We start from the raw sequence: 16,700 nt of genomic DNA on the forward strand, positions 1-16,700 counted from the left end.
CTGTAGGGACAAAGACATTAAGCCTCCATGTAATCATGCGACTTATTTATGTATCCAAATAATTCTCTACATATGCTTTTAATGTATGTGCAATTCTATACTAAACTGTTTAGGAAATGACTACACCACATGTATATTTTTTTTCTTCCTGGGATCTCTAAGTCGAATAAGGATAAACTAATTGTTTTGCACATTTTCAACCTATTTATTTGTACACTGCAAGTCATCTTATTTTGAACGTACCACTGAGTGCTACATATGTTCTTTTCTTCACACAATTTTCACAATTTTAAGGATGGTAGTCACCCTGAATATATACAGCATTAGTTTGAAATTAATTTTATATTGTTTATATTACAATCATAGTTTTGATTATTGCTCACTATTGCTCTTTAGTTCCTGAATTACCTACTTACTTTAAATAATCACTAATGAAAGGCCTGACCTCCTCACTAAGAGCCTCTGTTTCCATTTTACCAGGGTACAATCATTTTCTTCTGAACAATGCCACATCCTTCCAAAATCGACATCTTTGGGGAAGATTCCCTAAGTATCCGCTTGAGGTGCCTTCGGAACAGCTGTGAGAAACCATATGGGGATATTTTTTGACAGAAGTAACACTGGCAAAAAAGCGTGTCTGCAATGTTTCTAGGAACAGTGCGGAAAATTTAATCTGCTCCTTTGACTGACAAGTTCAAATCTTTCCTCCATGCACCATTTCTTTTATTAAGTATTAAAGTGTCAGATGTGAAGGAACCTATCTTAGCAACCTATCTTCACTCATTATGAATTAAAACAATTTGGAATAAGAGCATTTAGGGTGCTACTTACCCAAGCTCCTTTCCTAACAAGACAAAATCTATCTACAATGTTCCAACATTCCTGATAAATAATTAGTATCAACATGTACAACAGCATCTACCTCTCCACACTCACATATTCAACATTATTTCCACCTGTCTTCTATTTCTCTTACCAAATATCTCCTGAAAGCACCTATCCTCTCAATATCAATATTTCTTATAATAGAATCTCCAATGACATGCTTCTTAAATTCAATGGACTCTTTTCGAGCGCCATCACTGTTTCAAGAACGTCAATTTTATGGTGCCTGTTTCAACATGCCTCCTCCAATGGAACTAAACTTCAATACAACTTTTATGCTCGATGAGAATAAAAAATTAATTGTATAAATGGACAGCTGCTGTGATAGCTGCTGGGACTTGTTTATGATCCACAGTCTTAACCTATAGATTCTACAGAGGTCCATTATCCTCCTCTTCATACAAAAAGGAGCCACAAACATTACTCAAATTATGGAGATAAATTGTTTTCATAGGTAGTGTGACTCATTTTTACATGGTGCTACAGTCATTAAAAGAGGACCAGTTTACGGTTATTTGTATGCTGTTGAAAAAAATCTGCATACCTTTGCCTAAAAGCTAAATAACATAAGAAAATGCCATTAAATACAGAATGCACTGACTGACAAAGTTTGAAACAATCCAAGGAAATAATAAAAAAAAAGTATTTAGAGACGGGAATACAATTCCTTTTAAGATTGCATGCAGTGATTAATGCAGTAATGATTGACCTAGGGGTAAATGTAAAAAATGGTCACTCTTTGTAAAAAGAAATAGAGAGAAATTGAAAGCAATATTTTCGTATAAAATACAGGCATAAATTTTGTTAGAAAAAAAAGTCATTCTCTATAGTATGATGAGTCAGACATATCTCAGCTGATTATCAGCATTATAAATACGTATCTTATACCAGTGTGGAGAAGTGCCCCGCGGACCAGCTGCCCGTGAAGAGGTCGAAGAAGGAAGAGGAAAGCTACTCACTGATCCAGTGTTCCAGCGGTGAGTATTTCTTCTCTCTTCCTGCAGGTCCCAGGGGAAGTGGGCAAGTGAGCCAATCAAGACTTACACCCCGCTATTGGCCAATCAGTGGCCGGACAGACGAGCCAGGATCGACTCGCCTGTCCGGCCACTGATCAGCCATTTAAACTTTTGGCGCCGTCTCAGGGCTCGCGACGGATGATGTCGGTGCGCCTGCGGCTTTACAGGCCACTTGAAGCCCCCATTGTGTCAGTTCGCTGGCAGAGCAGACCGAAGAGGAATCGAGGGATGTCTAGTGCCGGAAGTGGCAGGGAGCCCTTATGAGTGCTGTGACCTGCTCTGCCACCCGAAGATGCCAGAGAAGACACCGACGCAGCGAACATTGGTGGGGAGCCCTGCTGGAGTGCCAAACGGGAGAAGAGGTGTCGGCGGCTGGAGGGTCTGGAAGACCCGAAGACGGTGCGGCAAGTTTTCTGCACGGAGCAGGCAAGCATAAATCTTCATCCTTTTCCAGGCTCAAAGACCGTGGGCACGTTCCAGCCCCTAGGCCTGTGCAGCAGATAGCGGTGGCCACAGTTGGTGTTTATTGGGCACTAGGCCCCAGAGCTAGTCAAGGGGGGCACAAGGCCCCAGAGCTAGTCAGGAGAGGCACAAGGCCCCAGAGCTAGTCAGTTAGGAGGGCTCAAGGCCCTAAGAGCTAGGAGGGCACAAGGCCCTAAGGGTTAGGAGGGAACAAGGCCCTAAGGGGTTAGGAGGGCACAAGGCTCTAGAGAGTTAGGAGGGCACAAGGCCATAGAGAATTAGGAGGGCACAAGGCCCTAGATTAAGCAGGGCACAAGGCAATTTGAGCATAGCAGGGTGCAAGGCCCTTGGAGCGTAGCAAGGCGTAAGGCCCGTCAGTGTAGAGAGGCACAGGCCTCTGGGTGAGGGGAGCGATAGGCTCCCACCAGTGCATCAGGGCGGCTGGTCTGTAGTGTACAAGGACATTGGGTCCTTGAGGATAGAGGGACAGAAGGTCCCTGATGGTTAGCGGGTTATAGGCCTTTTTAGTAGGTAGTGGGCATTCGGTCTTGGGCTAGTAGGATGTTAGGTCTCTGAGTAGTGTAGGGGGCACTTGGCCCCTTGGTAGTTAAGTAGTAAAGTACTGGAGCAGTTTAGAGAACCCCTTCATCCGTCCAGAAGGGCACCTAAAGTTCTGAGCCCTAGGACAGGGTCGGCTTAACCACCGGTGCTCGGGCCGCGGGCGGAGGCCTGCGTAGTGACAGAGTGCCAATGGACCCAGATGACTGAAGGCAGGTGAGTAGGAGAATCCCGGTCGTGGAGGCAAAGGGTACAGTGTGTTCCATAGTGGTCCCTTGGGATTGATTGAGTATCTGGGGTTTTGGGGAAGGGATTGTTCTTTGTGGCTTAGTCTCTCTTGTTTTACAGGTGTTGGTCGCAAGACAAGGTATGCAGAAGACCTCTAGAGCGAGGACCTCTAGAGCAGAAGAGATAGAGGGAGTCGTCGTGGTAGACTCGCGTCTGTGAGTATAGCCTGGGCGGTTCCCTTTGTGCACTCACCTTGTTCAGTTGTCACTCACATATTTCCCCTTTTCCCCTAACAGCAAAATGAGTGCCTTGCACACAAAGACAGAGGCCCTTTTCCCTTGTGGAATTTTCGGCGCTCGGAAATCCCAACCTCTCCCCAAGTGGATCTCTTAGACCATAACAAATATGTTTCCTGACATGACAGTGTTCAGGTCTACATATATTATCCACTTTTGTCCTGTAGTCAATAAAGACATTGCATGATAGTACTCTGGCAAGGACTCCTAGCGACCCTCTCCCCAGGGAACCAACAGTCACTAGTCACCAGAAATAAGGCAGTGGGTGATGGATAGAAAACTCATCATCCCTGAACAAGCTGTGAATCTGGCTGATGAGTGATTAATAAGCCACGATGGAGAGCTGCGTGAGCAAGAGATCTATCCCCACAATGATCAGATAGAGTTGGGTTCTTTGTGCATAAGGACTATTACGTGAGGAGATGGGAAGATCGAATCCAGATGCCACCACCGCATCAAGTGGAGCGACCCAATCACATCTTGTGGAATTATCCTGAGGTGTGATCGCTGCGGTAGTTTGGAAAACATTCAGAGGGACAGCCCTAACAGTTGTGGATCAGCTCCAGGTCCTCGGTCTGGGCCTCCCCGGGTGGTTTGTTGTGAGGAGGAGTTTACGTACACTGCCAAGGCAGATTACTACCCTGATTCGGGTGAGGGAGTAGCATATCAATTTAAAACTATTGCCGATGTGGGGAGGGTTGCTCTGGCCAAAATGCGTTCTCATCTCAAGGCTGCATTGGTAGGAAAGCTAAAGTGTCAAAGGCCGAGGGACTCGAGCGCATCTATCTTCTTAGTTTCCCCTGACTTGGTCCTGATGACTTGTCTGCTACCAAAGCAAAGAATCCTCATCTCTAATATAAGAGGGACTTAAAAGACACACAGATGTTGGAAATTCGTCTTGATTGGGAACCCGTTAAGGGTCAAGTGAAAGTAGGGCTCATAAAGGGACTTCCTGTGGATGTTGTGGTGTTGGGAAATGACCTGGCCACGACTTAACAAGTCACTTTGCAAATGCTGTAACTCACAGCCAAGCTAGAGTTGGTCAGTTAAAACCAAATCAGAACACCAGACCAGCACCGGAATTCTTGGATGTGGCATCCTGTTAAGCCCTTAATTTGCCCTGGTAAGTATGCCTAACATGAATCCAACTTTGGCGTGCCTAACAGACAAATCCTTTATAGGCAGGTGTATGCAGCCAAGTTGACCAGCCCATTGAGGAGAGACAGCAGGCTCAGATAGTGTAGGAGAATGTTTTGTTGGTAGCTTAAGAGTCTGTGGTCGGTGAGGTGATCACCTTGAGAAAGGCTTCAGGAGAGCTGAACCGCCTTGGTGTCAATAGTTGGGAGATCAGGACTGCTTAATAGATTGAAAGGTCTGGATTCTACAGATTTAGCATCCTTATGCTGCTCTATCCCGGATACGAGCGGTTTTGATATAAGAATGCGCATCATCTTTTAGATCTGGTCTCAGTAAGGACTCAGCACTATTATATTTTGAAGTTATTTTACATATGTGAGTGTACCAATAAATTGTTATAAGGTTTTACCCTACAGTATCATGCTATGTGTGTTTGTTCTATCTTTTATACGTGATCACTGGATGACTTCCTTAATTGGTCTACTGTGAGGAGACACGCTGAACGCTGAGGTAGCGGTGAGAGTGATCTAAACCCATGTGATTGATGCAAGCTGTGAAGAGAAAGGCAGATGCTGACTACACGGTGGAGATCTTTGCTGACCAGCGCATTTGGATTTTGCGAAAGAGATCGATTTTCCGGCCCTTATTTGTTCATCTTCTAGTAAGAACAATCACATAAGTCCAGGACTGGAAAAGTTTTCCTGTTTAGACTGTTATGAACTTATTCATTGTTTGTCTTGTTAGTGGAACCAGAAGCGCTTGTCATCTCCTTGCATGGTTATTTAATAAAAAATATTTATTTTAAAAAAATCCCATGTCACATCCACTCTTGAGAATGTAGTTTCTGAAACAAATTCTATTGAGTAGAATTTTTGTTGAGTTGCAATTCTTAAACCGTTCATCCCCAACTGACAATGTATGTTTGTAAGTTCAGTATTGCAAAGTGCACATAAAATAAACTATTTTTGGACTACCAATGAGTGGAGGAAACTGTTATGATCTGAATTGTCCTGCACCTTGACAAATGGACAAGTGCATGTGTGGTTCCTGACTGGAGGAGTGTCTTCTTTTAGCATTTTCTACCACCGGACATTAGTCTGGAATTGTGCAGCAGGATTATGTTTGTGGGTAAACTTTTGCACAATTTTAATATCTATTTAATTTTATTTCCTGGTAGTGTCAGATTTTATCATTTTATGTTTTGCCACTTGGTTGTAATGTTTTGTCACAGGCCAATTGCATTAAGGGAGCAAGAGATATTACCAAACGTGACTTAACTTTTGTGCAATGCTCCTGCTGAGACAAAATGGATCTACACACAATGGTCATTAATCAATAAAACAGAAAGATTTACATTATATTATATCATTGTAACATTGATTACAGGACAGGACAGGACACTACACTGTATTCAATAGAATTTGAAGAAGTTTGGTAAGTGTGGGTTAATGGCTACAATGCTATTTAACTTTGCTGGTAGAAATTTGAAAGGTAATGTCTAAGGAGACATTGGCACATCAGTGTATGGTGCAGTAGTTAAGGAATCACATTTCCCAACCCATCACCAACTGTCGTTGACTGTAGTCCACCACAGCCATGACATTTCTGCTTGGGATAAAGTACTTTTGCGGATGTTATGCAATCTGGTTAGATTTCTCATTCAATTGCTAATCACAGGCTAGATAAGCAGTAATTATAATAAATGAAACTTATGTTCAGCAGTGAAGTATGCATATGAATGATGTGATCACTATGAGATTGTTTGGAATGGCTTGAACATGGCACCAGTAACAAACCAGTTATCTGTTTATTTATGGACCAACCATGTTTATAATTAAGATGTGATACTTTATTTATATATTTAATTTGTGGAAGGAGCGAATATTGTGAAGACTGGAAAAACATTCCCATGTCTGAAGAAGGAAGTTGTCTCCATTAAACATGTAACAGGAAACATTACAGCCTAACTGTTCAATAAATCTTACTCTGGACATTGTGATTATAATTGTCTAAATGCTGTTAAATACTGAAATATGGTAAGTGCAATTGATATGTATTGTATCTATTAAATTTAAACTTACACATCATCTATCAAAGACTTCCACCTTATTTCGGTACTATCCCATAATACCGGAGTCATTTTTCTTTCCACTATTCTCTATTAACATCCCACATCTCCCATGTAAGAACATTTTATAGTTTAAATTATTACATGTTTTTCTCTGCAGCTGATCTGTTTGATGGACCCTCCTTTTTCCAGTGCTTTTCATACCTTCATCATCATCATCGTCATCGTCAACATTTATTTATATAGCGCCAGCAAATTCCATAGTGCTTTACTATTAGGAAGAAATGTTAATAAAATAATACTGGGTAATACATTCAGACAGAGAGGTAAGAGGGCCCTGCTTGTGATTACATCAGTGTGGAGATAGTCACTGGGTCTGGGTGGTCCAGGCCTGTATTTGCTACAGGATCCAAAATATATTATCCTGAAGTTCTCTATAAGGATTTTTTTCATGATTTACTTCCAATTGGACTGTACTTCTTATCTCCATGGTAAGGTATCATTTCATGTTGACCATTCACATATGAGTGCAAAATGTAGAACTTTAAGTTTTGAGATTACTAAGTGAACTGGCTGCATACACAAAAAAATAGATGCATAAAATAGGATTTGTGGTTCAATTTTTAGAATAAATACGTTTCCAAGGACCCTTTGGTTTACCTAACAGAATTAACTTTCAAATTAACTTTGCGATAGTAAGAAATAATGCCGATACCGATCCACAGCTCAAATTAGATATGGAAAGTTGAAGGAACTAATTGTTACAGTATATAGCTCGTGATGGTCTTAATTTTGTTCTGGCTCATTCATAGTACAGTAATGGGCAAAAATTTTGAGAATGAAACAAGTATTGATTTTCACAAAGTTTGCTGCTGCAGTGTTTTAAGACCTTTTTGTCAGATGTTGCTATGGTATACTGAAGAAAAATTACAAGCATTTCATAAGTGTCAAAGGCTTTTATTGACAATTATATTAAGATTATGCAAAGAGACAATATTTGCAGTGTTGACCCTTCTTTTTGAAGACCTCTGCTATTCCCCCTGGCATGCTATCAATCAACTTCTGGGACACATACTGATTGATGGCCGCCCATTCTTACCTAATCAATGCTTGGAGTTTGTCAGAATTTCTGGGTGTTTGTTTGTCCACCAGCCTCTTGAGGATTGACTACAAGTTCTCAATGGGATTAAGGTCTGGGGAGATCTCTGGCCATGGACCCAAAATTTTGAAGTTTTGATTACCCGAGTCACTTAGTTATCACTTGTGTCTTATGGCAAGGTGCTCCATCATGCTGGAAAAGGCATTGTTCATCATCAAACTGTTATTAGATGGTTGGGAGATATTGCTCTTGGAGGATGTTTTAGTACCATTCTTTATTCATGACTTTGTTCTTAGGCAAAATTGTGAGTGAGCCCACTCCCCTGGCTGAGAAGCAACCCCACACATGAATTTTACTGTTGGCATGACACAAGACTAATGGTAACACTCACCCTTCCTTCTCTGGACAAGCGTTTTTCCAGATACACATGCAGATGCACTCACATCTGCGTGCTGCCATTCATTGAGCAAGCTCTGCACCATGGTTCTCCGATCCCATAGCTGAATTATCATCATCATCACAATTTATTTATATAGTGCCACTGATTCCGCGGCGCTGTACAGAGAACTCACTCACATCAGTCCCTGCCCCATTGGAGCTTACAGTCTAAATTCCCTAACATTCACACAGACAGAGAGAGAGAGACTAGGGTCAATTTTGATAGCAGCCAATTAACCTACCAGTATATTTTTGGAGTGTGGGAGGAAACCGGAGCACCCGGAGGAAACCCACGCAAACACAGGGAGAACATACAAACTCCACACAGATAAGGCCATGGTCGGGAATTGAACTCATGACCCCAGTGCTGTGAAGCAGAAGTACTAACCTCTTAGCCACTGTGCTGCCCGTCAACTTTAGAAGACAGTACTGGTGCTTGCTGGATGTTCTTGGGCGCCCTGAAGCCTTCTTCACAACTATTGAACCTCTCTCCTTGAAGTTCTTGATAATCCGATAAGTGAATGATTTAGGTGCAATCTTAATAGCAGCAATATCCTTGCCTGTGAAGCCCTTTTTGTGCAAAGCAATGATGACTGCACATGTTTCCTTGCAGGTAACCATGGTTAACAGCATGGTTAACAGAGGACAATGATTTCACGCACCATCCTCCTTTTAAAGCTTCCAGTCTGTTATTCTACCTCAATCAGCATAACAGAGTGATCTCCAGCCTTGTACTTGTCAACACTCTCACCTGTGTTAACAAGAGAATCATTGACCTGATGTCAGCTGGTCCTTTTGTGGCAGGGCTGAAATGCAGTGGAAATGTTGTTTTTGGGATAAAACTAATTGTCATGGAAAAGAGGGACTTTAAAATATATTGCAATGCATTTGATCACTCTTTATGACATTCTGGAGTATATGCAAATTGCCATCATAAAAACCGAGGCAGCAGACTTTGTGAAAAATAATATTTGTGTCATTCTCAAAACTTTTGGCAATGACTGTACATCTTGTCACTGGTTGGACCCAATGTTTTAGGGATTGTACACTTACATTTGGGCAGATTTAGTGTCATATTATTTATGCTTGGGATACCATACATAGAACATCTAACCTCATACTCTCTAAAAAGATGCGATATAGTTAAAAAAAATAATTATATGCAGCAGTGATGCAATTTGCACATGTTAAAGAAACTGTGACACTGAATATATGCATTTCATGACAGTTATCACAGTCTTATTATCATTGCACTGGAGATGTATTTCGCAGTCTCAGTCTATTTTTACACATAGTAAGACCTATCACAGTATTGTAACCAATTTGTTGGCAGCATCCAATAATAACATGCACTGCTGACATCAATGTGTTGTCATTTACAGGAATACATTATTAGGCATACTGTGAGTCAAAATGTACTTGTTTTAAATTTCTTAAATCAATATTTTGTTCAGATGCCTGTCGTTTTTGTTTTTCTCATAAAAAAAAGTTGCTCTCGCATCGGTTAAACATGGGTTTCATTTATTAAAATGTGCCTGTATCAAAAGCTAAAAGGATTAATTACCACAGCCTAGCTCTAACTGCAACCCCATGTGCTTTAACACAGAAAATTAATTCAGAGTTGACAAAACTCTTTCAGAGACAACCTGCTTCCTGCTGATGGTGCTTTATTAGCATATTCTTCCCAGAATAAAAATGTTTCATAGACCCATTTTTACCTCTCCTTTGAGTTCAATTTGTAAAGCACAGAGTGACAGACAGCAAAATGGCTTGAATATAAAAGGGGCAAGTTGCCAAAATTCTCCTGATAGAGGCACTTTGGAGGCTTTGTTCTACGTACATTAAAGTCACAGAAGGTCCATGTACTCTAGACAGTACAGAGTAGGCAGGATGTTCGCAGTAAGAGAAAACAGCAGGTGATAAATGACATTAAATAACAGTGAGAATTTACCACAGACTAAATTAACTACTGAAGTGAAATGTTCTCAGCTATAAGGCTATATTAACAATGAATTTATAATGAGGTGATTACCATGCATTTTAGTGTTTTGCAGAAGTAGGTATGTAAAAATGAAGAAGACAGCTCAATTTGACTCTGGAGACATGGCACTGGTTTTTTTTAAAATGTGTTGAAATCATGTCTCTTGTTAGCTCTCACAAAGTATATTTTAATGCACTTTATGAGGAATTAGCTTGTCGGATATGACAGTGAAACATAACATCGTCAATACATAGTTTATGCTGCATCTTTAAGAAACAGCTCACTTTTTTCCTACTACAGTATATGAACCCTTAAGAAAAGCAAGGCTCTGTGTAGTTATAGCTGTACCTGCACTTGCCAAACTACATCTCCCATGATTCAGAATTTTTAGCGGGATATCTTGGGAAGGTAACTGAACAGCTAGCGTGGTGAAGAAAGCTGCCAAGTCCAATAGTACTGAGCTTTTAAAGGCTCCCTTATTTATTTTTCAATGCCAGACATGTGAATACTAACCTTGCAATGTGGATCTACCTGAGAGTAAGACACACTAGATTCAGGTGTAGTACATAATTTTATTGTTCATAGACAATTTTAGTGAGAAATTATATATATGTCAGTTATTAAAAAAGATATCTACTAGGTAAGAAATATTGTTTGGTAAGTCAGGATATAATAATAATAATAATAATAATAATAATAATAATAATAATAATAATAACAACAATAATTTGTAAAAGTACAGAAAAGCCAGTACTAGTTAAGCACAACAGATGGCAATGCAGAGCCAAATGATTCTCCCTGATTATTTCTTTGACATTTAGGGGTCCATGAAAAATGCAGCAAAACATTTAATTACCAGATATGACTGATTTTGCCTATCTTTAACATGTGTAATATGTACCTTTGGCTATTGTGACAACATCATTAAGCTAAAGCCATTCAGTATAAGTTAATTGTGAAAAACATTGATAAGCTATGGAAAGAGGCAGAAAATTGTTATCAGGTTCAAGTCAACACATTAAGAAACTTTCCTTCCAATGCAATGTGGATTATTATTATCTTTTTATTTATAAAGTTCTGATATACTATGCAGCGCTGTACACTGAGGGGATCATTGACATACTCAAATTATACACAATGACATGAAGCACCTGATACTAAAGAAGTGGAATAACAATTGTAGAGGCTGGATGGGAAAGTATGTGATGTTAATACAAGGCAGAAACATTATCAGTCACCAATATAAGGCAGTCATTGGTAGATGATATTTCTGTGCCGGTACCGGTGGTGAAACAAGGAGAGATAGTGGAAGTTGGGGACATGAACATACACTAGTCACTGTAGAAACCCTGTAATAGTCAGCTGCTGTCAAGCGTAACTGTCTTGTACCAGTTTTAATAACTAAACCTTCATCATTCTCTAATCATGGAGGATTTTTTGGCTTTAGTGCAGCACTGGAACTCCTGTGATTAATTACCAACTTTGAGTAGCTGTGATTAGCCTGATGTCTTAATATCATGCTTGCAATTGGAAAAAAGCCAGGACTTATTTACCCCATGTGCAGAGGCAGTTGCTATCACCAAAGAGGCAGTGGAGATCACCAAATGAGGAACAGATGTAGCAATGACAGTTATCAGCAACTGGTCACTGGGTCCAGCAGCTGAACTGAGATGATACTAAATCTTGTAAACAGCCCAGTAATGCATGCATTTACTCACTGCCTTCACAACTTGTGACTCATTATGGATTTGTTGTAAGGTGAAGATGTGGGAGGCAGGGCACAGAGTTGATCTAAACTGCAGTCATCTTTAACATCTTCCCACATGCTAAATAATGGGGATGGTAAATAATGAATCCAGATCTCATGTGCGATGAGAGCCGGGCAAGAACAAAGCCGCCTGCTCATTGTGGTAAATGGCAGTAAATAATTAACTAGGTCTCTGTTTGTTTAGGGACTGGAAAAGCTTAATCTAACAAGCTAGGTAATGGCAGACATTATCTGTTTTCACTGTTGATGCTGCCCTATGTCAATAATTTTTACGTTAGCAATTGTCCTACATGCATACGCATCTATGCAGAAAATGGCATTGCTCACAGCAATGGTAACAGACAAACATGTCCCCTATCCCCTCTTATTTTTATTTTATATATGAAAGTGTTGGCTAGAGTGATCTGCTCTAATCCAGACATCTTCGGGATCCTGGTGGAGGAAAAGAACAAAAGTTTGTACTTTTTGTAAAGGATTTATTAGCTACCTTAGCAAATCTGGTTGTTAAGCTCTAAAATTTTCTATCAGAAGTTGTGATTTTCTGGCCCAATGCTACCCACTTCATGCTGGCTGGCCACCCACGGGTGCCTTACTATGCCAGGGAAGTCTACCCAGTACCTTCTAGGATTCGTAAAGTCACTCAGGCAAATGCAGTTATAAAAATACAACAGTAAAATTATTGTCATATAAACAACACTAGAATATTATATACACACAGTAAATAAATGCCAGGCAGGTTTACCACATCATCAGTCCCTGACCCCTTAAGGAGTTACAGTCACCTGGCTGTCCAGACTTCACGACCCATGGATCTCTCTCAGCTGCATATATATCGATTTTAGTAGAGAACGACAACTCAAAACTAAATCTTGCACTCTTCATGAATGAAATCCCAGAATAAACACCCTTCCCCCCTGTAGTCATTCCTTTATATCTCAGGTCTAATTTCCACAGTCTTTCCCCTCCCTGGGCAAACCCCTGGGTTATTCTTCTTAACCATTGGTCAGTGCAGGACTAGGGGGTTTGAACAGGGCAGTGAAGATGAGATGTCCTTTCACAGAAGCCCCCTGCTGGGATGCAGACAGAACGTCTGGACTAGTCCTAAGGAGAACAATTGATGCTAATTGGCTTCCCCTACTTCCAAGGATAAGGTAGCAGTGAACCCCGCCTAAAATTAACCCCTTACACTACTTTGTGATGTCACAGGGTCCCCAGCTGTTCCATGCCTCCTGTAGAGGAAGGAGGGGGGTGAATGAATGCAGCTCCACCCCTTTCACCTGTATCCTGGACACCACCTGATCTTTACCCATAACCCTCCTGGCTTCAGATTAAGGACAAAGAATAACATTACTGCACGTCATCAATATATAATACACAATGTACATATTTACATTGAACTGCAATGTCCCCTTAACCACATGTAATTGGACAATGCAGTTGTAGTCTGGTGAGCTGGGGAACAAAAGCAAGGGCTATAAAAAGTACTATAATTCACATTATGTGAGAAACAAGACACAGAATGGTTAGCGTATCACACTCGTTTCGTCACAGAAGTTCATACTTTAGTGAGTTATCGAATTTCAAAAATGAATTACGCTAAGGCCGTTGCTATATATATGTATATATATATATATATATATATATATATATATATCTATCTATCCCAAGCATCAGTATCCCGATGCTTGGGATACCGACACCGAGTATACCTACAAAAAAAACGCTTCAATAACGACATAATTAAAATGTACACTTACCTTTACAGCGATGGTGGAGATTAGCGAAAGTACTGGTATGCAACCACTACTAAATCCGTAGATGCAGGATGCCAGTGCTTGATTTTGACATCACCAAAGACGACATCTATTTAAAGAGGTATGTTAAGGTTAGGGTTAGGGGTTAGGGTGCGCCGAACGTCAGGAACTTACATCACGTCAAAATCAAGCTTGGCATCCAGCATTTTCTGAATTACCAGCAGTCGCATACCAATACTTTCGGTAATCTCCGCTGTCGCTTTAAAGGTAAGTGTACATTTTAATTATATCATTATTGAACTGTTCGTGGGTTTTTTTAGGTATACTGGGTGTTGGTATCCCAAGCATCAGGATACCATACCCAACCCAAGGTGAGGCTGACGGTAGATATGACTCTGCTGAAAATACTCACCAATCACAAAACATAAGATCATTGAGTATTTTCTCCTTCTGTCCTTTAAGGAATGGGGCAAAGCTTATGAGAGCATCTGTGACGCAACCAACACTAGGGGGAATTTGTAGATATTGTCTGGTGATCAATTTTGATCATCAAACAATATGCACATTACGCTACAGCAAATAAGAAAATGTCCATGGGTGGGGCAATCTGTAGACGAACCTCAATCTCTCTGATCATGACTGCTTTTAGCGAATAAGAAAGAGGCAGAATATATGAGAATTCATAGTTAGAAAGGAAACAAGACGTTTGTGGTACCATTCTTTCAGAAGGTACTGATCAATCCAGCAAACTATGGTAATGTATTCTATGTACAGAATTTCAAAACTTTTATTTGACAGATGTAAAATTAGATTTCTCAGCAATTTTACCATTTCTGAAAACTACTGTACGTTCAAGTCTTGGGTTATAAAGAGAGACAACTTTTTTAAAAAAAAAAAATGAAATTATTCTGATAAAAACAAGATATGGTTTGGGTGGGTTTCAGAAAATGACTAACATTGGAATGCAGCCACTTCAAAAAGTGGCAAAATTGGTTTAGGGCTAAAAAAAAAAGAAGAAGCCTCTGCAGCAAAGTGGTTAAGTTATGAAAATACTTATCAGACTCTTGCTAAGATTCATATTAAAGTGTTTTGAAAATTAGTATCTATTAGATTAAATAGGACCAAAACATAGAAGTTATTAATTAAGAAGAAAGCAGAATACCTCATAGGTCAAAATATCTTTACCGCCACATTGAATCATCTGCCAAAGTTGCATAGAAAATGATACTTAGCTTGTGGTTGCCATGGAGCACTAGGTAGAGTGGTAGAGTTGCATTAACCGTATGTTGGATATTTTTTGTCTTGTTTCTTTGGTTCAGGAACGGTACAGCAATGCAGTGCTGGATGAAAGCTAAGTAAGAGTTGTAGTAGGTAATTGGATGGATAAATACGTTTAAATAAAATAAATGACATGGGGGTTGGGCAGGATATATCCTATCTAAGAGGATGGGTGTGAAGGTGTGATGGTAAAAAAAGGGTGAGAAAAATAGTTTATAAATTAATTGGGTTGTGTGATGTTTTTGGACAAGGGATTAAAATCTAGGGTGGTGTAGTTGTAGAAGTTGGATTAGGGGCAATAAAATATGTGTATAAATTGACATAGGTGTGTGTAGGTGGCAGAATACTGACAAACTGCAAGAGTAAAATGATCATACATGGATAGTAGGGCTATGTATGTGTAATGTTACAATAAAATTATGAGAGTGACATTAAGAAATAATGTGAGGTAATAGTTTGAGAGTGTATTGCAAAAGTAAATAACATAAAGTACATTTTGCGAATATAATAGATTTCTCAAGTATATTTTAAATTAATTGTAACAATCACAGGATTAGGTCTCCTCTTACTTTTATGTCACATTAAAGCTACATTACAGTTTCAAATTTGATCATAAGGACATTTAAGAGAAATTTGCTGTTACTGTTTAATGATCCTGCTTGTTATTGTAGCTTGAAATATGCAGTTCAATCTTCAAATCGGAAAGCGCCTACTAATCCACTTATTTTAACTCCCAGACATTATGTGGACAAGGATACTTCATCTAGGTCATAACTCACATACAAGGGTTCTTATAATCGTGCATCAACCATGTAGATGATTTAGCTTTCATAATACTTCTAGTTTTTCCTTTCTGCTCTAAAATGCAGTTCTGATCAGAAACAATAAACAAAATTCAAAACCAGGTTTGTACAATCCTGTGATTGTTACAATTAATTTAAAATTTACTGAAGAAAACTATTATATTCGCAAAATGTACTTTATGTTATTTACTTTTGCAATACACTCTCAAACTATTTCCTCACATTATTTCTTAATGTCACTCTCAGAGTTTTATTGTAACCTTACACATACATAGCCCTACTATCCACGTATGATCATTTTACTCTCACAGGTTATCAGTATTCTGCCACCTACACACACCTACGTCAATTTATACAAATATTTTATTGCCCCTAATCCAACTTCTACAACTACACCATAGATTTTAATCTAAGGTGACCTTAGAGATAGGATTTGGGAACAAACATATTGAGAATGCTGAGAATTTATCATACAAAAATATTTCTAATGCAGCTAGACACTTTCTTTAGGTTCATACAGGTGAAATTACTGTTTTATTCTTTTCAGGGAGTGAGACACATTATGCTACCTGAGGTAGGAGTGAAGGAGGTTTGGCTACCTGGGTTGGGTACCTTTATCCCACTGTCAAATGGCCGATTACAGGGATACCGACAAAAACAACGCAATGACTATAAAACCGACATGTTTATTATACACACTTAGCTATAAGCGACACGGCACATTTCCGACAAGAGCGGCATGCTGACAGCTACTAAATCCGAAGACCCTTATTGCCGGCACTCCAGTTTGACAGCACTTAGAAGAGCTACATACTGAAATCTAAATTGAAAGTGGCAATGAGAGGACCGCGCAACTACACACTTTAATCTAAAGTCATCTAGTCAGTTTAATCTACATCAAACTGAAGTGTCGGCAACCAGGGTCTTCG

The sequence above is a fragment of the Mixophyes fleayi genome, chromosome 2 (genome assembly GCF_038048845.1).
Source record: "Mixophyes fleayi isolate aMixFle1 chromosome 2, aMixFle1.hap1, whole genome shotgun sequence".
Taxonomy (NCBI): Eukaryota; Metazoa; Chordata; class Amphibia; order Anura; family Limnodynastidae; genus Mixophyes; species Mixophyes fleayi.